Source organism: Stigmatopora argus, chromosome 14, assembly GCF_051989625.1.
Source record: "Stigmatopora argus isolate UIUO_Sarg chromosome 14, RoL_Sarg_1.0, whole genome shotgun sequence".
NCBI classification, from domain to species: domain Eukaryota; kingdom Metazoa; phylum Chordata; class Actinopteri; order Syngnathiformes; family Syngnathidae; genus Stigmatopora; species Stigmatopora argus.
This window is the reverse complement of record NC_135400.1, coordinates 17,126,309-17,152,298: the sequence shown is the minus strand read 5'-3', so window position 1 is coordinate 17,152,298 and position 25,990 is coordinate 17,126,309. Positions and strand designations below refer to the sequence as shown.

The 25,990-nt window shown below is 42.5% G+C and overlaps 1 protein-coding gene across 1 annotated transcript in view; it reads right to left on the bottom strand.

Annotated features, from left to right (window-relative positions):
- Window positions 1–1,692: 1,692 nt before the first annotated feature.
- Window positions 1,693–25,990, bottom strand: part of LOC144088599 (uncharacterized) — a 61,151-nt gene continuing 36,853 nt past the window's right edge. Inside the window, exons 6-7 of the mRNA XM_077619109.1 lie at window positions 1,824–1,862; window positions 1,693–1,742 (exon numbers count right to left, since the gene is read on the bottom strand). The gene's annotated coding sequence lies outside the window, so the exon portion shown is untranslated. The remainder of the gene's footprint in view (window positions 1,743–1,823; window positions 1,863–25,990) is intronic.

The window sequence follows — 25,990 nt, the reverse complement described above, 5'->3', positions numbered from 1 at the left end:
AAAACCACGACAGTGAAAAACAACGCTGACTTTCTTATCTTTAGATTTTCTTTCATTTTGCCCGTGCCGCGTGTGTATTTTTTTTTTAATCAAGCGACATCTACGCAAAAGCGGCAAAACTTATTATGATGTGACAATTGAAGGCCATTTCTACCGCGGCGGCGAAGGCGGAGATTGGGACGAGCCAATGCCGACGTCTGTTTATTCAAAGAGTAGCCCAATATGATATCCTCCATATTAATATTGAGGATTCCAAATAATAGTTGTCTGTGTTTGGGCCAAGCGTAGATGAAAATTACAAAGGTCTGGGTGGGAAAATGATGATATTTGAAGCTGCTGACCTTTGCTTGGGAAGAAAAGATTTGTGGGCTATTTGAAAAATGTCAACAATCAATTCATTTTGTTATCGATCCAGGTCGTCTCCGTCCGCGAACTTCACCTCCTTTGTCATGTCGGTTCTTCTTTGCTTACTTTTAGGAACGGCGCGTCCTCATATTTGGATGAGAAACTGGATTTTTTTAAAGAGATGGAAATTGATGATGGAAAGTAGGGGTGCTGTGACCCACTTTATCAGAGATTGTGAGATAAAAATGACCCGGAAATGGCCCCAAACTATTAAAAAATAATAATATTGATAATAATGATAATAATGATAATAATGATAATAATGATAATGATAATAATGATAATGATAATAATGATAATAATGATAATAATGATGATAATGATAATAATAATGATAATGATGATAATAATGATAATGATAATAATGATAATGGTAATGATAATGATAATAATGATAATAATGATAATAATGATGATGATAATGATAATGATGATGATAATGATGATGATGATGATGATGATGATGATGATGATGATGATGATGATGATGATAATGATAATGATGATGATAATGATAATGTTAATGTTAATGATAATGTTAATGTTAATGATGATAATGATAACGATGATGATAATGATGTTGATTATGATGATGATGATAATTATGATGATGATGATAATGATGATAATGATGATGATGATGATGATAATGATGATGATAATGATGATGATAATGATGATGATAATGATGATGATAATGATGATGATAATGATGATGATAATGATGATGATAATGATAATGATAATGATGATGATAATGATAATGATGAGGATGATGATGATAATGATGATGATAATGATGATGATGATAATGATGATGATAATGATGATGATAATGATGATGATAATGATGATGATGATGATAATGATAATGATAATGATAATGAGGATGAGGAGGAGGAGGAGGAGGATGAGGAGGAGGAGGATGAGGAGGAGGAGGAGGAGGATAAGGAGGAGGATGAGGATGATGATGATATTAATGATAATGATAATAATAATATTAATGATAATGATAATAATAATAATGCTAATAATAATAATGGTACTCGTATCTCAAAGCACTCGCAAGTGTAGGCGGCGCTGACTGAACTAATAAAGTTATTAAAATGTCTCCTCGGCACGATGGGCCGCATTGTGTTCTGCATGCGAATGTTTTCAAAAAGCATAAGCAAAGACATATTTTCATAATAAAAGGATCAATACCCTATTTGTGTCGGCTGGCGGAGAAACATGAAAACATTTTCCTGCGCACTCAGCATCCCTGGGGGGGGGGGGGGGGGGGTTAGTCTTTTCGGGGCTTTCATGCGTGCCCTTTATATTCGCCCAGGAAAGGAGGCCTGTGGGCGGAGATAGGAGAAATAAGAAGAAAAGCGGACGGCAAGAAGAAAAATAAAATAAGAAGAAAAAAAAGGAACAACCTGTGTGGCATTTCCAGGAGCCAAGCGGAAATAAAGCCACTGAAAAAAAAAAAAGAGTTGAAGAGTCCACCAAAGCCAGAGAGATTTCAGCGACACCTCGCCTTTTATGCGGCCAACCCGTGACCACGGAGCACTTTTTCCCATGGTGCTCTTTGCTCGCCGCGTTTTCACGCCGCCCGCTCCATCCGGGCGCCTCCGCCCCCCGCGTCCTTTTAGCTAGCCCCTTCGAGGTGTCGTTCCTATTTTTAGGGGGTGGCCTGATTTTGGGAATCTGCCCAGTCCAAATTCGATGCCCAGGAAATGTACTAACAAAAGTATGACTTCTCCAAATGTCTTTTGTTCACCCAATTTAAATAGAGCTATCGCAACATTATCAGTATATTGAATTGCATTGAATGCTTGTATTGTCATTATACAAGAATAATGAGATTGAAAGCTTCACCATCAAGTGCACAAATAAATCAGTAAATAAGTAAGGGGTCAACATAAAAAGTAGTCAGCAACATAAATAAGTAGTCAACATAACTAAGTAGTCAACATAAATAAGTAGTCAACATAAATAAATAGTCAACATAAATAAGTAGTCAACATAAATAAGTAGTCACCATAAATAAGTAGTCACCATAAATAAGTAGTCAACATAAATTAGTAGTCAACATAAATAAGTAGTCAACATATATAAGTAGTCAACATAAATAAATAGTCAACATAAATAAGTAGTCCAATTCATAATTCATAATTAGTCTGAATAATAAGTAGTCAACCACATAAATAAATAGTCCAAATAATAAGTAGTTAACCACATAAATAAGTAGTCCAAATAATAAGTAGTCAACCACATAAATAAGTATTTAACAACATAAAAAGTAGTCAACCACATAAATAAGTAGTCCAAATAATAAGTAGTCAAGCACATAAATAAGTAGTCAATGACATAAAAGTAGTCAACAACATAAATAAGTAGTCAACAACATGAATAAGTAGTCAACAACATAAATAAGTAGTCCAAATAATAAGTTGTCAGCCACATAAATAAGTAGTCAACATAGATTCCCTTCTGTTCATTTGTCCCTCACCAAAATAAGGCTCCAGAAAAAAAATCTATCGCCTAAACTAGCCTCACCTATCCCAACCTAGCCTAACCATAAAGTTGCATAACAAATTTTACTCTTTAACAAAATGTGGATGCTAGGTCTTTATGGCATTAAGCATTTTTTTATTTAATAACGCAAAAATTCACTTGCTCTGGAAAAGATGAAAATAACCAACAATTTGTATGCAAGACACTAAAAAGGCAATTTTCCATAATACGTCCCCCCTGAGCAATAGCGCAGCGCTCTTGCTTATTCTCATCACGTGCAACCAAGCCACAAAGTCATGATACGCGGCGACCGGAGCGCGGGGGCATGCGGGTCGCGCCGGAAGGGGTCCCGGATCAAACGGCGCGCTGGCCTCGCGTGACGCCCAACGCTTCGCCGGCTAATTATTCAAATTGGCAAATTTTTGCACGGGTGGAACGCAGGCAGAATGTTTTCCTTTTCCTCAACCGCCAACTAACTTCCCAAAATACCTCCATTTGCACAATTATTTTCAATTATTTTCAATGATCCCGCCATCGTCCCTTCGGTTCAATTCCGAAGCAAAACCACTTGTTGCTAATTAGCATAGCGGAGGAAGCGAAAACCCAATACGACGAGACCTCCAAGCTTCCGCGTTATCGTACCGTCTTCCTAAGATTTTCATTCCCCGCCTGGGGAAAACGCCGAGAGCTTTCAAAGGGGAGCGCTTCAAACCATCGAGGGCGCCGTGTCGGGATGCCGTTAGCGCACTTACTTCAAGGTAGCGCTCTGACTCCACTTTTTGGAGAGAAAAATGAAACCGCGGTGGCGGCGGCGGCGGCGGGTGCAGGAATCACTGATGGATGGCTTCGGCGCCGAGTCGAGAAACCAAGCGAGCCTCGTTAAAAACATCGTTGGTTGCTTATTCCTTCTCCTTCGCGCAAAAGATTTTTGATCTTCGACCTAGCTTGTTAACACTGCAGTCGCACGCAAACTTGCAGGTACTTTAGTCCATTTTAAAGTGGGAACTCTATTGATTTTCAATGCGAGGCAAGTGTGAAGGTGGCAGGGGTCAAAGATCAAATCAATAAAAGCGCGTGGCAGTTTTCCGCCATTCGCTTCCCAAGACGTCGTCAAACAAGGTTTCTGGTCGGAGGAAGAGTCGGACATGTTGGAGGGGAGTTGATGGCTGGTCAAAGTAATCATGAGGAGAATAAAATACATATGTATAAAATATACATATGTAGAAAATACTGAAATTGCCAACTTCCAATTCCCACAAACGCAACAGTGCTACTTGCTAAAATATTTTTTTTTTAAATGACAATTTCAAGCCGATTTCCAGTAAATAGCAAATTCGCATCACAGTTCTGTGGTCGTCAGTTCAATTCTCAGGTGGGTCCTCCCTATGTGGCGATTGCATGTCCTCCACGGGTTTACGTGGCTTTTCTCCGGGTCCTCCGGTTTCGTCCCAGATCCCCAAAACATACATGCTAGGCTAGCTGGTAGAACACTCTAAATGGCCTAACGCGAGCTACGATTGGCTGTCCTTTGTCTCCTTGTGCCCTGCGATTGGCTGGCCACCGATTGGGGCCGTCCTCCGCCTGGTACCCATTAGCCGGGATAGCCTCCAGCGCCCCCGCGACCCTTGTGAGGATAATCGGTTCATAAAATGAATGAATATTTATATAAGACAACCAAGGTAGTCCAATCAGATGTCTACAAAATGATCGACATAGTACGAACCCTATTGTTTATGGGAATGGTATCCAAGTTTAATGCAAGGTCGGGTCACAGGTCAGAGCTCAGAGGTCAGAGGTCAGAGTCTTTTGATGTTTTTGTTCTTCTCTGTTAGCACGCTACACGTTGCACTTCTCAGCCAATCGTCCTCCATCCCAATCAGAAGGCGAGACTCACTTAAGCGCCATCGAAAGACGCCATTTGAAGCTCGGCGCGAGCTGATTAGATCAATGCATGTTTTTCTCCTCCAACCGAGTGAAAGGAGGCTGGGCCGAGGGGGAGGGAGGGAGGGTCACATCTCTCTTCTCTAACGACCGCAATTACTGTAGCATAAACGTCGCTTTGTTCCCGCGCCATTGGAGAAAATCAGATGCCGAGATTCACGTTTTTGTAGCCGTCCACTGATGCTGATCAAAACAGAATCTTATCCTTCAGGGGAGGGGGCGGAGCCAAAGACAAGCGCTCGGTGGAGAGCCGGGCTACTAGCTAAGCCGCGGCTACTCCCGACTCTCGTAATGCCATTAGGAGTCTTAATGAGTTGTAATTGGAAGGCCATCTTAACTTGCCGGGCTAATTGCATCTGATTAAAGACAATATTAGTTTCAGCGCCGGCAAATTGGCGAGTGGAGGCGAGGAGGTGTCGACGTAGCGAGGTTTAGAAGGATCAGTGGCGTCCTTGCGGCCAACCGCGAGGAAAGGTGAAGAGCATCGCTCGCCATTACGCCAATTAGCGGTGTACATTAGCGCGTCGACCGTTCCTATGGTCCCATTGATCGCGATGTTGTCTATTTGGGGATTTTCCGTTGGGCGGCGGGGACGGTCGATTGGTAGGGGAGAGAGGGGGCGGGGCCACGCTCAAAGCTGGGAGAGCTCACCTGGACTGGTTCTGGTCTGGATCGACTGCATTGGAAAGAATAGATGAATAAAAGTCATTCTATTTTGGAATTTAAGTCGGAATCCGGCGCAAGATCTCAGGATTATATTTATAATCATCACATTCATTGCTAAAATTGATTTGTTTATTTATGGATCTTTCAATGTACTACAGTATGATAGTGTGTAAATAAAGCATAACATGAGTCTGAATGAGAGTCAATTAAAAATAATAAAAATTGGGATCTGGCTGGGATCTACTACTTTATTTTATGTTTTCATATTTGGTTATATTTTTCATATCTGTGGAACCTTCCAGTTTGACCACAAAAAAATTATATTACCATGATTGAATAATTTCCCATTAGTTAGTATCATCATATTATTTTTTTCATTTTCAATTAATTCATTTCACATATTAATTTTTTTCATTTTCAATTAATTCATTTCATCATATTCATTTTTTCATTTTCAATTAATTCATTTCATCATATTATTTTTTTCATTTTCAATTAATTCATTTCATCATATTAATTTTTTCATTTTCAATTCATTCATTTTTTCCATTGACTTGCGCTAAAAAGTGCAATAATTCAGTCATTTCTCACCCCGACCTAAAAAGAACAATGAAATTACAGCCTAACATCATTAGTCTAAATGACTGCCAATCATCTTTGAAAACGCATCCCTTATAATAACACATTGCATTTTACGTAAAGTCTTAAAGTGACACACGCCATCGTAAAGTTGATATAAAGACGCATGTAATGAGTAACAGTAATTACCCGGTGGCCTCCCTAAACAACAACAACAACAAAATGTAGAGCAACAGTGATTTAAATCGAGACACAAGAGACAAAAGTAAATTAGGCCTATATGAGGCATTATTTCTTAAGCGCGGCTTTAATTGCCATTCTCACCTGAGCAATTGAATCATTTCCTGCATTTTTCTCCTCCTCTGCCCGGAATATGAGCCAATAATGAGCTGTGGGTGTCCCCCAAAGCCGGGCCCGATTCTCGCAAATAGGTCTCACTAATTTACCAATTAGACTGCGAGGACCTCAAGTCCATAGCACCCCCCTTGATTATTCAATCTTATCCAGTGATCATCTGAGGTGGTAGAATAGCCCAAATATTTACTCCAATAAGAGTCGCTTTTCTTTAAAAGAAATAATTCTGTGTTTTCTGGCATATTAGCCGCGTCTGCGTATAAGCCGCACCCTTAAAATGGCTTAAAATCGTTGAATTTGACCATTTCTTGCATATAAGATGCCCCCTGATTCACAATTTTCACCTCTATATTCATGGTTTTAATCAGGAAAATCAATTTAAAAGGGAAACTCTTAATAAAAATCATCCCATGTGGTATTTCTGATTTTCTGTATGAATCGAAAGGATCGATTGGTGGATTGCACATTCCGAAAGGGTGTTGCCTGCACATAGACAAATTCAAAAAGGAAGTCATGTGAGCAGTACAACCAGGAAGTGTGTCCGTAGCGGTCTAGTTTGTCATCCTTAGGTAAGATGGCGGCGCCCTGAGCGAGCGATAGCAGGCACAAGTGAGTTTTTTTTCACGATTTATGCAAAATATAGTTTGTTTATTCTTGAATTTCAGTCATAGACGTCAAAATAAATTTTATTTAGCGTTTTATCTGTTTATCTTTTCTTTATTTTGAAATAAACGACCATAAAAGACCGCATTGTCTTGCGTTATGGCGTTTCGACTTTGTCACTTTGCAGTTTTGTGCATGTCAAGTCTAATTTGTGCGCATATAAGCCGCACCCTCGATTCAGTCATCATTTTTTTTTTTGCGACGAATACGGCTTATATGCGAAAAAATCCGGTAAATGTAACAAAGTAGATGGAACGTGTTATGTCCACCTCTGGTGATCATCTCGATGTCCGGAGACAAGCTCCCACCTGCCCTTACGATATTAGACCAGAAGAGTCGGGCTGTCGTGAGCCGGAATGGCGGAGATGAGAAAACTTATGAAAACGGAGATAAAGTTAGCAAGCGGCCAAAAGAACGTTATCTGGAGGTGCAAATCTAATTTATGGTTTAAGCGGAGAGCGTGGTGTGTTTCTTGCTTCGATTTGGGCCGCCATTAAAACTAAACCTGAGGACAAATAGGAAATAAAATGAAGAAAAAAAATGCCTTCACGCAGCAAATATCAACACCTCGGAGCTCGCCGCTGCTTGTTATTATTCTGCGCGTGAAGCGATCAATAAGTGGGAGGTCATTTATCAGCGCCTTTTTTGGTGCCAGCATCATTTATATTTTGGCCGCGGCAATAAAGCCTGGCTATAATTCCTGGCTATAATTCCTTCTTATTTCACAGAATTCCCTTTCCGGATCCTCCCGGGATTGAACGACATCCACGGCGAAGTCAAATATTTAGCGCGTCATCAAGGACAATGGCTCTCGCGTTGAGCCAATATTCCGGGCATTAGCATTTTGACCTTTAAGCACGCTGACATTTATTAGCAATCATCGTTTTAGCACGTCACGATGGCGACACGACCGCCATGTCCGAGTGGGAGAGTTGAATGTTTTTGACTTCTGAACTAAACGTGTTGAGAGACTATCATAGGATGCTGAAATTATTCAATTACACTCGAGGAAATGGACATGGGGGGTGCCGGAGCCAATCCCATCTGGCCAATCACAGCTAGGGGCAATTTCGATCGACCAACTAGCCTAGCCTAGTAAATATAAGCGGCGTTGCATTTGTGTGTTTTTTTTAATCCCTTAATAAGGGGAATTGCAATAATTCATCAGGGGAGCAATTGGCCCAGGTTGCCAGGTATGGAAAATGTACAAAAAGCAGGCGATAAATGATGTTTTATCCCCACAGTTTTAGTCAAGCAAAAATAGACATGATTAGCATTGATTTGATTCCAAAACAGATTCCTTCTCTAATGGCTTCAACAGTTGATTTGAAATCAGATTAGAAGCAAGATGATGAGACATAAAATGCGTCACGCCAAAAGGAAAAGGTGAACAAAAAAATCCTGTTATCGTAACATTTTTTGCATAAACCTTAGCTCGATTTCAGGCGCGGGTTCGATCCCGTATTCCGTCAAGTTTTGCCATCGAGCCCTCCAAAAAGCGCCGTGATTACACGGCGTCAATCTTTTGTATACCGAAAAACCCGGGTGCCCCCCTGTGCGAAACGGCGTGATCAGGCGCTAGCTGGGGCGCCACTTTCAGAGGTTTGTTGTCAGTCGGCGCGCACGCCACGCTTCATTGAAAGCGCAAAACAATTAGGGTTTAATTTAGGAGCTGCGGAACGATGGCGCTCCGTCTCCAAATAACATCAAATAGCAGCGGCGGGACCGAGGGAGAACTAATTACCAGATAGAAGAGAAACACTCTGCTTGTGATCTTCGGCGGCACAATGGCGAGCGAGCGGGCGGGCGGGCGGGCGTCGGTTGGGGCGTCGGTTGGAGCGCCTTTGCCGCGTTGCAAATGACACCTTCAAAGTCATTACAGAGTCTTTAGTTAGACCGCCAACTCCATTCACTTTGCGCCCTTTTACTTTGGTTGATTAAAACCGCCAAGCTAAGATTCATCTGGACTGGGCGGATCTTAAATTCATTAGCGGAATGCCCCAAAATGAATAAATAAGGGAGCAAATTGGCCGTTCTAAGACTTTTGAAATCCACAAAAAGATGACATCCTTTTAAGTCGGGTGTCAAAGACTGATTTCAGGATGATACGACACTCTAATAGCAGTTCATTTATTTTCTGAATGGCTTATCCTCACAAGGTTCGCGGGGGGTGCTGGAGCCAATCCCAGCTGACTCCTGCCCGGAGACAGGGGACAGCCCGAATAGGTGGCCAGCCGATCTCAATGCATGAGGAGGCGAACAACCAATCACTCGTAGCTAGGGGCAACGTAGCATCCAATTAGCCTAGCATGCTAGTTTTGGAAATGTGGGAGGAAACCAGAGAACCCAGAGAAAACCCACACAGGAGAACATGCAAACTCCACACAGGAGGACGCGACATGGATTTGAACCCAGGCCCCTAGAGCTGTGAAGCCAAGGCAATAACCACTCATCCACTGGGCCGCCTTAATTATTCGACAATGATACGATATTATTAATTAGCCTAGCATGCTTGTTTTGGAAATGTGAGAGGAAACCAGAGTACTCAGAGAAAACCCACACAGGCCCAGGGAGAACATGCAAAGTCCAAGCAGGAGGACCGACATGGATTTGAACCCAGTACCCTAGAGATGCGAGGCCAAGGCGCTAACCACTTATCCACTGGGCCACCTTAATTATTTGGACAATGATACGATATTATTGATTTCCCGGATGAATAAAAATTAATTTAATCTATTAAATCTGCCACCATAGGATTTTGACAAGGACCTTTTATTAATCTAATAATTCATTTTGTACACATTTAAGCGAATACTTGGCAACCCCGCAGTCAAACTGGATTGGACTTCTATCGCCGTCGATGGCAGCCAATGAGATGATACTTTTTGTTGCTTAACCGATTCCCAATGATAGGTCCCGATTTCCGATCACACACTCATATCAGATAATTTGCCGGGCGACCAATCCCGAATTTTGCTGGCGTTTCACACCGAGGCTCCGCCTCCACTTGACCTTGAAACGGTAAGCAAAATGGACGTCTGGAGTTTTTGCGTCTTCCGTCGTCAAGGATACGCGAGTGTTGATTGTGAAAGCAAAATCAGATGCCTTATTCATGAGCGCCACGACACCGTGGGCGGCCAAACTGCGGGAAAATGGGAAAAACTGCACTTGAGGCTCATTATGCTCACCAATCCTGATAAATAAACGCACTCGGAGAAATCGAGTGGAGTCTCCGCGTCTGGCCAAAAAAATCCTGTCGGAACATCTGCTTCCCATAAAAGGCTTTTTTGGGGGGTGTTTCAAGCCATTGTGCGGGTGCGCTTTAAGTGCAAGTGACTCGCTTTCACTCGCAACCGCTGATTAATAATACAGATGAAATAAAACAACACGTGGGAGCCCAAGCAGGAACGGGTGTGGCCGAAGCGGGAAGGCTGGCGTACGGGATTTGGGGGAAATAAAACAACACATTCCGGGGAGCCGGGAGCGCCCGTCCATTGGCTGGCGTGGAGCCATTTTGGCTCCGTCGTGGGGTGACGGAGAGTTCGGCGTGAACTGGATCGAAACAGAGAAGACGCTCAATTAAAAGTTGGAAGATTTGGTTGACACTAGCTACTTCCTGTTAGCATCTAGGAACAAAAAAGCTCCTTGAAAGCCTCAAGTCGGAATGACGTATTCCTGATTGTAATTAAAACATGGAGTACATGGAGGCTCTCGAGCCACATGCGGCTTTTTGCTACTTATCATATTTTGTATATACCGTGGCTCTTTGGGGCGGAGTGGTTAGTGCGTCGGCCTCACAGTTCTGGGTTCAAAACCAGGTGGGTTTGCATGTTCGTAGGTTGTGTGGGTTTTCTAAAGGTACTCCAGTTTCCTCCCACATTCCAAAATATGCATGCTAGGCTGGTTGGTCGATTGAAATTGCCCCTAGCTGTGATTGGTTGTTGTCTCCTCATGGCCTGCGATTGTCCGAAGCCAGATGGGATTTGCTCCGGCACCCCCCATGACCCTAGTGAGGATAAAGCGGTTCAGAAAATGAATAAATGTGACTCCAATATGCCAAATTATTTTTTTTGTATTATTTTTTTAATGGGCCCTGATGAATTTGAGTGTTTTAAGAGAGAATAAAAATAAGATTAACATGAAATGAGGTAAATTTCATGTTTATCTTATTTCAAACTCATCAGGTCCTATTAAAAATAATAATATTTTTTTAAAAAATGGGCAGATTGGAATTTTTATGCTGCTTTTTGGCATATGGTGTCTCACAGTTTAAAATGTTGCCTTTTTGTGTCTAACTTGAGCTAAAAACAAGACTTTTTGTCCTTTTGTTGTCTATCAAATGCTTTGACTTTCCTGTCATTTGCTTGTTTTTTAGCCTTTTGAAGGCGCATCTCTGCCCGATCTCTTTCTGCCACGTCAAGGCTAATGGAAAACACTGCACCGCCTAATCAAAAATCAATTAAAAACACCTCGCCACCAAGTCTCCAGAGGCAGGCTTTAGGTCGAGGCCGGAATGGAAAGGCTTCCCGTATCCCTTCAAACGCTCTTTTCTTTCCCTGCCTTTCGTTGGCTCTTCCCTCCGCCCTTTAAGCTCCGCCCTCCTGTCTACTGGAAGTCGGCAACATGATTTACGAGAACGGAGAACTTCATTTATATATTTTTTTTCTTCCTCTCGCATCCTCTCATTTATTTATTAGATTTTTTTTTCTTTTTTCTTCCCCCACCCGCCTCTTCCTGTCTCGCTTTGCGGACGAGAGTGGGAGAGGGAAGACGGGAGGAGATGGAGAGTGGTCTCGGGGCAGACCGGGAGACTGGCCGGCCTGCAGACATGGAACGGATCTGTCCCACACTTAATGGCATTAGTGGCGTCCCTGAGTGGGGGGGGGCGGCCGGCCGCCCGGTGGAGAGACGGCCTAACGTATTAAAAGGGCTTCTATGGCGGACGCTTGTCTGCTTCGCTTTAAGTCCGGGACGCTTTTGCCTTTCCAGGATTGAGGCCCGCAAAAGTGGCCAACTTTTAGCGCGCAGATGCATTTTTCGGGTAAAGTGTTGTCGTATTAAGCCGTTTGAAGGAGGACAATGGAGTCATCGGAGTCATTGGAGTCATAGATTTGAATGTCCATGGTGTGGATGGAGGTGAAATAGAGGAAAAGATGGTGGCAGATTTGAAATTAGCGCCCAAAAAGTGCCGGTCTAAACCGTTTATTATTAATATTAATCTCATTTTATCTCATTTTCTGAACCGCTTTATCCTCATTAGGGTCGCGGGGGGTGCTGGAGCCATTTCCAGCTGTCTCCAGGCCAGAGGCGAGGACACCATGAATTGGTGGCCAGCCAATTGCAGGGTATACAAGGACACACAAAAAACAATCGCTCGTATCTAGGGGCAATTTAGAGTGTCCAATCGGCCTAGCATGCATGTTTTTGGAATGTGGGAGGAAACCGGATTACCCGGAGGAAACCCACGCAGGTCCGGGGAGAACATGCAAACTCCGCATAGATGGATGTGACTTAGATTTGAACCCAGGACTCCAGAGCTGTGAGGCCGACACACTAACCACTCGCTCCACTGGGCCGCCCTATTAATAATAATAATTATTATTTGTATTTTTATTTTTGATAGTTGCTGAATTATTCAATTCTGGGATATTCAACTTGTCGATCAGCGTCAATGGCAGCCAGTGAATTCTTACTTTTAAAAATACACAAATACATTTTCCGTAGTGCTTATCCTCACAAGGATCGTGGGGGGTGATGAAGCCTATCCCAGCCAATTACGGGAGACACCCTGAATTGGTGGCCAGCCAATCGCAGGTCACAATGAACCAAACAGCCAATCAATTATAGCTCCGGACAATTTAGAGTTCCACCAGACTAGCATGCATGTTTTTGGGATGTGCAAGGAAACCGGAGTGCCCGGAGAAAACGGTACTCGGACGTTTCGTTGAAAGACGTATGGTCCCCGGACGTTTGGTCCCCGGACGTTTGGTAGAACGGACGTTTGGTCGCCGGGTTCGCGAGTCCCGAGGTTTGAGTCACGAGACTTTCATTTGTTTAACCCTAACCCTATTTACTCAATGTTAAATAATAGTCATTAAATCCCTATTCACCCAATGTTAAAATCTATCAATTGCATGAGAATCCGTTCTACCAAACGTCCGTTCTACCAAACGTCCGTTCTACCAAACGTCCGGTCGACCAAATGTCCGGGGACCAAACGTCTTTCGACAAAACCGCCGGTCACGAGAGAAAACCCATGCAGGCCCGGGCACAGCATGTGAAATCTGGAAGGTCGGAACCCTTGATGTCAGAACCGTGAGGCGAACGTGGTCTTTCACACTTTGCGGCAATCTGGGCGACTCAGTCTGAGTCCGGGCTTCACTGACCCACCCGCCGCCGAGCTCAAATGACCCCGTTCGACCCGCTTGGACGGCACACGGACTCGCTCCCTTTGGGGAAAAGCCAAAGTGAGGGAGGAGGAGGAGTGGCGAGAAAGATTGCAAGGCTGGCGTCGGTGAAGAAAGCCGTGTCAGAAAAGACGGCGGCGAGGGGAGAGCGAGAGGTGGCGGGGTTGGTTTGGGGGAGGCGGGGGAGTGATATCTCCCACGTATCAAGTGTAAGGCGGCCTGCGAAGTAGCCAGAGGAGGGGAAGTGGCCTGGGAATGTAAGAGGACGCCGATAGACAAGCGGAGCCGGTGATGGATCGAGCGCCGTTTTCGTAAATATACATGGGCCCCGCCCTCGGGCTCTTTGGGCCGTCTCAGCACGGCCCCGCCCACACGGATGCCCAGATTTCATTCCGCCTTTAAGAAATGGTTAACTTACAATATTGTCACAGCTGTATTGGCAATATGAGTACGACTCCCGCCGTCACGCCGCTTTGATGGATCTCTTTTTGCTCCGCGTGGGCGAGGCGGAAACTCTTCAACGTTTACTAAACTGCCGCCGCGCCGCACTTCTCAAAAGGAAAAGTGTCCACAAATGGTCAATTCTTGGAGGGGAAATCGATACGGCGCAACATTGTTGACACTTTAATGGAAACTAAAAAATGACACGCGCTAGTTTTGTTTTGTTTTGTTAATTGCGCCGGCTGCCGTTAATGCTAGCAAATTTGCCTTTTTTGACACGGCGGCCCGTTCCTTCGGCCTGGGAACCAATAGAAAAGCAGACAACGGGTAATCCAGTTTTGATAGACGCGGTCGCCGGGGCATTGGATTAGCACCCGCATCGTACTCAAAGTGTTTTCTGACATGTACGTTATGGAGCGACTCTCGGGAAAAAAGGAGCAGACGACCCTGCTCTCGCAATGATGATGTACAGTTTTGCGCTTAGCAAACTTCATAAAGATCCTATTAAAGGGGAAATGCGAGGTCGGAAGCAAGCGCAAGCTAATCTACGGCCCACGTTTAGCATTTTCTACAGAATACAGAACATTTTCAGTCTATGTAATCACGTAAACCAAGGGTGTCAAAGTCGGGTTGGTTCGCAGGCCGCATTAACGGCAACTGGATTTTAGGTGGGCCGGACCATTTTAGATATAATATTTAGATTTTTTTTTTCATAAATGGATTAAAAGAACTGGATTAAAAGCCCTGAATATTCATTTTTTATAGATCTAAAACAATGTTTATCTTAGCTTTTTTTAAATATATTTTTAGATTTTACAAAATGATTTTTGAACTAAAACACAGAAGAAATTGATTAAAAAATGACAATTATTGATTTAAAAGGGGGAAAATCAGGAAATTTAATATACATTTATACTCTTCATTTTAATTTGATCCTAAAACAGAAAGTCGGCACTCATGATTTACTTACCCGCGCCACACAAAATGATGCGGCGGGCCAGATTTGGCCCCCGGGCCGCCACTTTGACACATGTGACGTAAAAATAAAATTAAAAAAATCCTTTTTTAAAAATCGGATTTAAAGAAATGGATCAAAAGGCCTAAATACTCAGTTTTTAAAGATCTAAAACAATGTTTATTTGAGTTTTTTTCTTGGTAAGGGAAAAGGTCTTTTAACTTTTAAAACATTTGTTTTCTATTATGTTGTGTAAAACGGAAAATAGGTTTATATATTTTAGATTTTACAAAGTGCTTTTTCAACAAAATTCATGAAAAAATGGATTAAATTAATTAATTATTGATTTAAAAAGGGAGAAAAATCAGGAAATATAATGTACATCTATAATCTTCATTTGAATTTCATCCTAAAACAGAAAGTCGGCACTCATGATTTACTTTCTCGGGCCGCACAAAATGATGCGGCGGGCCAGATTTGGCCCCCCGGGCCACCACTTTGACACCTGTGACGTAAACGCATGATTTTCAGTGTGGCGCACACTCACTTCTGGATCGTTGGAACCTGGATCTCAGTTGGAGATCGCTATTTGGGAAGATATCATATCCAGAGGAGTGATTGTGGCCTCTTTTTAAATGCATGTGTTTATCCCGCAGTTAATTCTGCAGCGGAGCGAACGTCCATTAAGACTAACCTTGTTTTTCAAATCCAGCCATTAAAGCGCAACTTGTGAGCATTGGCCGTCGATGAAGACATCATCCATCATTGGAGTGATGTTCTGCCAAAGCACTTGGAGTATAAATAGGGAGGCTTTTCAAGTCCTACCTGTTTTTCAGCGGCGAAAAAAAAACGCAGTCGTCAACAAACACAAGACTTTGTGCAAATCAAAAGAGTTTGTGCAAATCAAAAGAGTAAAAATAAGCTCTCGCACCTATTCATCAAGGACTAATCACTCTGTCAGAAGCTGCATGGCGGTCTTTTATCCAGCGTCATTATTTCGCATCGCCATGGCAGCCGAGCGTGTCCGTTTTGGAGAACGTGCTTTTCCATCTTATCGCTGTGTCGTCTTGTGAAAAACAAAAAAAACAAAAACTTGAACCCTTTTCTGGGTACTCGTTTAACCACCATTGATGGCCAATGCATTTTTGGAAGAGGAGACTAGTGGACAATATGTGAATGGCACATAAGGAGTTAAATATTACCACTTTTTAAAAATGTCATTCAACTTCAGAATTAATCTTTCATGGAAACGCTTCCTAAGAAATGCCAGAATAGCAACAGGAACACAACTCGAGAATTTAGACGTCCATCACAGTCATAAAGGTCATTAAATTTTGAAATAACATTAAAGCCGTTACAACAATAGGAAGCAAATCTACTTCATCGATGGTCATCCATTGATGCCCATGAGTTAATACAATTTTATACATACAATCATAATTGAGACATAATTTTCATTCAGGTGGACTTCACCGCCACCGACAGCTTCTTATGTTAATTTTTTTAAAAGGCTATAATCATCTGAAAAGCCGTTACGTTGACAGATACCTATTTAGCTCGTTGTTCTCCACGTTATTATTGTACATTGGATTGGATTGGATTGGATAACTTTATTCATCCCATATTTGGGAAATGTCGTCTTCACAGTAACAAGAGGGTGAGAATACAGACACAGCAAAATATATTTTAGACATAAATAGATAGGTAATAAGTAAGTTAATAAATAAATACATGAATAAATAAATAAATAAGCGTGTTTCTGAAAAAAAATAATATATATATATATATATACACGTATATATGTATGTACACGTATATTTATATATACGTATATATGTATGTACATGTATATTTATATATATGTATATGTATGTATATATATATATATATGTATATGTATGGGTGTATATGTATATATATAGGTACGTATGTACATGTATATTTATATATATGTATATATATATATGTGTATATGTATGTATATATATGTATGTGTATATATATATGGGTTTATATGTATATATATATATATATATAGGTACATATGTACCTGTATATTTATATATATATATATATATGTATATGTATGTGTATATATATATATATGTATGTGTGTATATATATATATATAGGTATGTATATATATATATGTATATGTATGTGTATATATATATGTATGTGTGTATATATATATAGGTATGTATATATATATATATATATATATATATATATATACACATATACACATACATATATATAAGCACATATATACATACATACACATAGATGTACATGCATGCATACGGTAGGGCTTAACACTCAGCCATTTGTTTTGTTAAAGTGCCTGACAGCTGATGGGAGGAAGGATCTGCGGAAGCGCTCCTTCCTGCAATGACATATGCTTATTCTCGATTTCTATCCCAAAATAAAATGGCGCTCCCAAAAATGCACCTTGTATTTTTTCCCCCAATTTATTTTGTATTCTTCAGCTAGTGCGATTTATAGTAAAAAAAAATACGATAATCTACAGGTGACGCAAGCGTGTCGTAAAACGAAATTAATGAAGAGCTTCAATTAAGGATGGCGCAGCGAGCCGGCCCGACGCCCACGCATCCTCCGTGTCGGAAAGGCGCTCTTATTGTGAGAAATCAAACGCAAACATACATACATACACACACACACACACACACACACACACACACTCCCAACTTGGTCTCTGACTGACTTTTTTTTTCCCTTTTTCCTAGCGCTCACGCTACACCTACGCGTCAACACACAAAGACGCACACACCGAGGAATTCATCTATCAGCACTTGGCGTTGCCCTAAAGCGGGCGAGATGTGTAGCGGGCATTGATCAAACTGACTTCTTACATGAAGACGTTCAAATCTCCTCCAACCGGCAGCGCTGGAGCCATCGCACACACACACATGCGCACGCACACCCAAGTGCACACGCACGGCGGCCATGCACCCTCATTATTTCGCAGCGAATTACAAGATAACGCGAGCCGCCTCTTACGCAAGGCAACGCGAGACAGCCGAGAGAATTTTTAGTGCGCACTCCCACATAAATAGCATTTGTGACATTTGTGCGCCTGGCCCGGATGAATAATTGAAGAGAAATTAACAACTACAGTAAGTCACGTGGTAAATGCAGGCATTGTGTGCAGCGTGTACACAAGTTGGCGAAAGTAAAGCGCCCTTTGGGGGTGTTTTATGACCATTTTTCGTTGAACTACGGAAGGAATGAGACTGTATTGGAGTCATTTGATCATGGAAATCATTTTAAATGTAAAAGGGCTTAATGATGCTAATTAAATAGCTATGCTATTGCAGTAATGCCTCGATTATCACGGTTAATGTAGACCAGACATGGCCGCGATAAACGAAAAAAGGTGAAGTAGGGTCACCCCACTTTAAGAAAATATAATTTTTTTTTTTTTACTTCAGTGCTGATTTCTATTAGCAAGTGGAGGACAGGGGGAGTGGCTTCTGCTTGCGAGTTTCAGCGTGGATTTTAATTTTTTTATGAACTTACAAGAAAAAAAATATTAATTTTTTTTTCCAAAAGAAAACAATCCGATGTAGTGAAGCCGCGAAAGTTGAAGCCGCGTTATTAGAGGGATTACTGTACTTTTCATTGATGTTTCATTTTCAAAAAGATTACTATGTTTTATTTTGACATTTTTAAAATTTAATTCAATGACAATTATTCCTTTTTTTATGAACATGCATTTTAAAAGAAAAAATGTTTATGTTGAAGTATTAATTCATTAGCTACCATGAACAGAGACAGATAGTCCAATCCAATTTGCTCATTTGATTCTGTCAAATTGATTGGACGCACATGGCCGTGCCAGCCTTCCAAACTGAATTAGATTTGGCGTCTATGACTGTCACTAGAGTTACGGGCTAAAAACTACAAAATAATTCAGAGGATATTACTTAATATACACATTTATATTTCCACTTGTCCTTGCAAAACAAATAGAAAATGTCTCGCGACAATGGAAAAAATGTATCTGATCAGATTATTTTCTTGCCAAAATGTGTTCACATGAAACAAATTCCTCAAGTTCGACATATTCCTACAACATGTGTGACAGTTTGGAGCAGTTTAAGTGACTAGCGCCACCTAGTGTTAGATATGAGAAGTACTACAGAAAGTAGGCTGAACTCCAGCTTCTTGTGTGGGACATATTTGATGATACTTTTCACTTTGTGACCAAATGGCAAGAGGAATGCTGTGTATTTGTTGCCTTCGTGGGCAATCTCTTGTCCTCTAATTATCACTTTACTTGTAAACTTGTTCAATGTATTCCACCTTTTTTTTACTGGATAACGAACTGGCCAATTGCTGTCCTTTGAGACTGAAAATCCACCTCCTTGTAGCCTCAAGAAGGCAGAATGGAATCCTCCTCCGAGGGTCCAAAACCTCCGCAAAAGTCAAGGAAAAGCTCAGGTCCGTTAGCACGGCCGCTATTTTGCATATTCGGCCTCCCCTCCCGCCCACGTCAATGTTAATGCACTCCCACGTAAACATCTCGGTGCGAATAGGGCAAATAAATTCTATTCTTCCTCTCCCGCAAAGTGCTTTTTCTCACCTTTTCCAGAGTTAGTTCGGGCGCGACCAGGCTTTGTCTTCCTGCCTTTTGCGTCTGGAGTGTGCTGGAAGGGCTGAAACAAGATCCATCTTTCAGAGCCTTCGCTCGCACATACTGATGTTGCCGGATCGTGTGACGGCGAGCGAGTCTGGGGCTTCGCGGGCGTCCCTGGGGACCCGCCAAGATTGACAGATTTAGTGGGTTATCAGAGTCACAGGGCTTTACTCATTAGGTTTGTGTAAACAGCTCTTTACTGTTGCACCTCAACTTACAAAATGCCTCTACATACAAAAAAAATCAGGTTACTAAACACCCCAATAGGACAAAATTGTCCCTGGATAAGAAAGAAATTCAAGATAAGATACGCAAAGTCTGGAAAAGATGGGGGGGGGCGGTTCTATAATCCATGGCAACGCACTCGTAACATAACATAAACAAATTTAAATGAACTTGGATGACGATGCAGACACACTCAAAAATACATTTAATCCAACCTTACACTAAACTTAATTCTAATTTTGATTTAAATTTTGATACCTTTCTTCTTGTTGGTTGGCTCTATTGGCCCCGCCTCCACCCTGACTTTCAGATGCAAGCTATCGAGGGTTGTTTGCTTTTGTCTTCCCTTCAAAATATTCCCAAAATGATGCACACAAATGTCCTCACAATAGGATAACGCACGACCACTTGCTAACGAGAAATAGTATATACTCCTCTCGTATTAGCGATTGCTCTGCCATTCGCACTGACTAACGGGGGAAAAAAACACTTGATTCCTAACCCCCCCCAAAAAAATAACATGCAAATTCCATACAGGAGGACCGACCTGGGATCGAGCCAAGGACCCCAGAACCGTGAGGCCAATGCGCTAACCACTTAACCACCAGGCCGCAGTTTCAGAAATAGTTGGATATACATGTACTTTTAAGTCCATTTTGATTCCTAACCCCCAAAAAATAAATACAAATTCCACACAGGAGGACCGACCTGGGATTGAGCCCAGAACCCCAGAACAGTGAGGCCGACGCGCTAACCACTTTACCACCGTGCCACTGTTTCAGAAATAAATGGATATAAATGTACTTTTACGTCCATTTTGATTCCTAACCCCCAAAAAATAACATGCAAATTCCACACGGGAGGACTGACGGGGATCGAGCCAAGGACCCCAGAACCGTGAGGCCAGCGCGCTAACCACTTAAACACTGAAAAAAATGCAACACTCCGCCCAGTGCTCGTAGGGGGAGTTGCGGGTAGAGAGACAGTGGCCATGATGTTCTTATGAACAGCTTCTCGCGTCCGCTGTCTGCTCGTCTATCAAAATTTGTCTCTTATTTCAAGATAAATATTTAGCCAGAATTTTACTCGTATCTCAAATTGCTCGTATGTCGGGGCACTCGTATGTCGAGGTACCACTGTATTTTTTTTCCTCGTCATTCCCATTGCGGGTAAAAAGAAAAAGCCGATCCTCTCATCAAGGCGCTCACAAGGTTGTTTACACGTGTACGTATGTTTACTCAGCTGCCAAACGTCATCCTCCTCCTCCCTTACGAAGTTTGAAGGAATTTTGTACGTAGAGGGACCACTTTAGTGGATTATTTTTGTTGCTTGTGGCGCTTAGCTCATTTGCTCACTGCCATTGACAGTGAAAGAAATTCAATCTATTTCAAGTGAGAAGGCTGCCATTGAGCGATCATGTTTCATTCTCAGCGGAACAAGAATAATACGCCAGACCTTCGGATTCGTCAAGCAAAGACTTTTCGAACTGTCTCGGCACAGCGTGATCTCTTATTTTATTCCACAAAAATAATATTGGAAGCCTTGGAGTCCTCAAGTACGAACAAAATGTCCCCATCTATTGTTTGAGCATCCAAACCATCTCCGTGTCTTTGTTGCAAATGTTATCACGATGTACCGCTGGGTAAACTCTTCAATCCATTGTTTCCCAAAGAAAAAAAGTACTAACTGTACCGGCATTTACTGTACATATGACGGATAAAATTAAATGTGCAATTGGGATGAAATAACAGGAAATGGTGCGGGATGACCTTTTCAAACTTTAACGGTTTTTTATTTCTAGCAACAAAAAGTGGAGAAGAGTGGGAGTGATTTGTTTTTAACACTGCAGATGGGACAAGAATGAAGGTGGGTGACACGGACTTAAAAAATGTGTTGGTTTTTAAAATGTATTTAGTTTTTAATACACGAGAGCCGGCCTATCCTCCCGCCATTAAATGGGCGACTGAAAAAATCCATGAACGCGGAGCCTGACTTGAGACGTCTGAAAGAGGCGCTCCATCCAAATTGAATTAGGATTTAAGAACGCTCCACGGCAGGCTTGCAACCAGACGACTAATTGGACGAGTTTTAAAATGCAGACGGGAAAATGAGCTACCTCATTTTTAGGTATCCTTTCGATGGATCGACTTACTGCATATGGCGACCGGCATCGTAACTGAGCACGATGGATGATATGTTTGAGTTGGATTTAGCCAATAAGGGACAGCACATATTAATGAACATAATTATATTCATGTTAATGAACATATATACGTAAAGAGCAACCGTATGTATACATATGTACATAAGTGTGTATATATATGCGTGACCGGACGTTTCGTCGAAAGACGTTTGGTCCCCGGACGTTTGGTCGACCGGACTTTTGGTCGACCGGACTTTTGGTCGCCCGGAGATGAAAAGGCACTTCTTTTGTGTGTGTGTGTTGCAGCGACCAAATTGGGTGAGCAAAGAGGAATGCGACCGCTGTGAAAAAGACACAAGAAAGGCAAGATATGAGCATTGGAGAGAGACAGAGAAAGTGAGAGAGAGAAAGCGAGAGAGAGAGAGAGAGAGAGAGAGAGAGAGAGAGATAGATGGGCCGACCCGGAGTGAGACAGCGTTATCGGCCTCCATCGATCTGGCCGGCGGATGCCAAATGGGGGGTGTAATGGCGGGTAATGATATGAGCCTGCAGAGGGAGCACGGGCGCGTATGTGAATACAGTGTGTGCGTGGGTGCGTGCGGGGGTGCGTGCGGGGGTGTTGCATCAGTCACTGGCCACACAGCTCGCCTCACACTTTCATTAACACACTCAATTAATCGCACTTCACACACTGGGCTCCAAAAGACACTCTATGACGACGCCCACCGACCGCCATCGTCAGGAATGTTGATAGACAAATCAAAGTTGCTGGAAAAACCAGGTCACCTTCTGCTAATGGGCTTTTTACATGGGAGAGTCCGGCTCTCTGACCGTCAATAGCAGCCAATGAGTTCATAATATAAATAAATCAACGAAAAAAAACTACAGATATTAGCAATCCTCTGAAGATGGCGTGATCGGATCTCTCAGGAAGTCCATTGTGGTCGAGACCCAATTACGATGGACCCTTTTGAATTCGGTTCCCGGGAATGGAGGACAAACCTACGCCTGCTCAATGATTGGAGCGAGAGGGCTGGCCACCATCAAGTGTCTGAGCAAACAATAATATTAGCACTTCTCCCGTATTTTCACGCCGACCCTTCCGATGCGACGCCATCAGGCGATCCATTGACGAAAGCCGGGAAACGGCGGAACGCCCACGCGCTCGCATACATTTCGCCGCACACCCTTGGCAGACCCGCGGACTCTTAAACCGTTTCCACGGCAACCTGGAGTGGCCGACAATAATGTATTCCGTTACGGCGAGGGAGGATTTGCATCAAGGTGCCGGCTTTCTTCTCATCCGCCGTTTCTAGCGTCTGAAAAAGGAGCGCGGCCGAATTGACTCGGGAAAATTGACCGTCGAAAGCAAAGAGAGCAAATCCCTCTGGCGTACGCGGAAATATGCCAGAGTTACTCGAGAGAGCGACGCCGAAGAGGATCCGAAAGTATCCCGACGTGAAAACAATCATCGGGACGGATCTTCGCTGGCACTTCACCGGACTCGTCTCCGGTCATTACTATGGAAACAGAATCCAGAGAGCAATTCTGAAAAATTTAGGCCCAGCTGACATCTGTGGAATATTATATAGCCATTCTCCAGTATTATCTGCTGTGCAACACTCACAAAACCGGCAAACGGCAACACCCGCGTAATATCCACCGGGCTATTTTTGGTAGCGTTTGAAGCAAAGTACACATTGGAATGCTTGCCAGAGAATTGAATTTTTTTTTTTAAATAAACACTGCCACTCCGATTTAAATTGAAAGCCTTTGTTGTCACTATACAAGTACAATAAGATTTAAAGTGTCAACATAAAGTGCACACAAAGTAAAGTAAGATTTACCGTATTTTCTCGCATATAAGCCGCCTCGGCATATCAGCCATACCCTTAAAATGGCCTTAAAATTGTGGAATTTTACAATTGCCCTCGTATGAGCCGCCCCCTGATTCACAATTTTCACCTCCATATTCATGATTTTATTAGACGCAACGTCAAGTTTTGCATTTTGCACTTTGTCAAAAGTAGCGTGCTCATTTTTCCTCGTTTTGTCCACTCAATTTGAAAACAAACAACCAATCACTTATCGTTTTGGGCAATTTGGACTGTTAGCCGGCTAGCCTAGCCTGCATGTTTTGGGGATGTGGGAGGAAATTGGAGTACCCGGAGAAAACCCGCAGAAGCACAGGGAGAACATGCAAATTCCACAGAGGAGGGTCGACCTGGGATTGAGCCCAGGACCCCAGAACCGTGAGGCCGACGCGCTAACCACTTAACCACCGGGCCGCTGTTTGAGAAAAAAATTGATATAAATGTACTTTTACGTCCATTTTGATTCCTAACCCCCCAAAAATAACATGCAAATTCCACACAGGAGGACCGACCTGGGATCGAGCCCAGGACCCCAGAACCGTGAGACCGACGCGCTAACCACTTTACCACCGTGCCACTGTTTCAGAAATAAATGGATATAAATGTACTTTTACGTCCATTTTGATTCCTAACCCAAAAGATAAAAAATACAAATCGAAATCATAATTCAAGCGTCGTATCGGGATGAATCAAATCGTGATACGAACCGAAAAATGTGTCAAACGTGTCCCTGGACTCCAACGCGTTGCCTCAAACGCGGGTTTTTCAATTTCATATTTGACATTGAAAAGGCCTGAAAGCCTGCGGAGGAGGAAGAGCAACAAGCACCCTTATTTTTTCCAAACATCTCAACTCTTCGCCGACAGAGTTTGAGGAGTAAAACTAAAAAAAAAGCGTAGGCAAAAAGCCCAACTGGTGTGGCCGAACGGGCGAGCGAGAAAATAAATGAGAAGGAAAGGCTCGTTAATGAGCAACGCTATTTTTACCGCTTTGAGGTCCCCCGCGCACATAAGCGCAAGGCTATGGACAAAAACAAATTAGAGACGTCGACAGCCTCCCAAAGACATTAAAAACATATTAGCGCAACTAGCACGCGAGGCCCCGCCTTTACAAACGTGCCGCGCCCGTGTTTGTGTGCGGGCGGGATCGCTGGTGAAAGTAGCGAACGCGTTGTTTGCGCTCGTCCGCCACGCGCCGCGTTCGCCGTGACAGACGTGCCTTATGGCTCATAATAGACAAACAACATAATGGCAGTACGCTTTCTGCAAGGCCGGATGACTCACGGGCGTATGATGATTAATTCCCTTTCAGATTAGCGCCTGGAATACAAATCAACGGCAAAGTGGTGATAAATGCGCTTTGTCGAAACTTTTAGAACTAATACAGATGTCAATTCTTTATCTGCTCCGGGTGTTATTCATTTTTTTGGGGCATGATGGGAAAAAACAGAAGAAGACGGGAGATAAAAGTTTGCAAAGATTAATTAGGGTTGGGACAGAACGGAATGGAGATGCCCATTTAGAAGGGGCTGAAATTGTGTGTGTGTGTGTGGGTGGGTGTGCGGGTATGTTTACTTTAGGATGTGCCGACAATCAGCAACTTTTGCAAAAACTTTGCTCGTTTGCTGATAAACTGATTAAAATTCAGTTTAAGTCGAAGGGCTGGCAGTGAAATATCATGTTATGATGGACCTCCAATCCATTTGGAGTGGGAAGGGCTGGCAGGGATTCATCGGATTTGATCAATTTGAATTTTGGGTCACTTTTTGTATATTTGGGGGGGTTCCCATTGGAATATTTTTCATTGAACGATCGGAAATTAACAAAATTACAATAGAAAATGTGATTTATGGAGGAAATTTGGTTGAATTTGGGGTATTTGGGGGCACATTGGGTACATTTGGGGGCGCTAGCATTGCACTTAATGTTGATTTTGTTGTCTTTATTTTGGATTTAAGTTGTTTTGCTAAAAAAATATTGGGTTTTTTTCTGGGTAGGTTTGAGTTAAACATCAATATGATTGAATGGTGATGTTTTGAAGGATGTGGGTGGGGGTATCGTTGGATGTGGGTGGGGCCATTGAATATGTATGGGGATGCTTTTGTGAAATTTTATGTTTTTATCCAAAGGTGGCAGCTTAGCTTTGTGAATTATTTTAATAAATCAAATTTATAGGAAG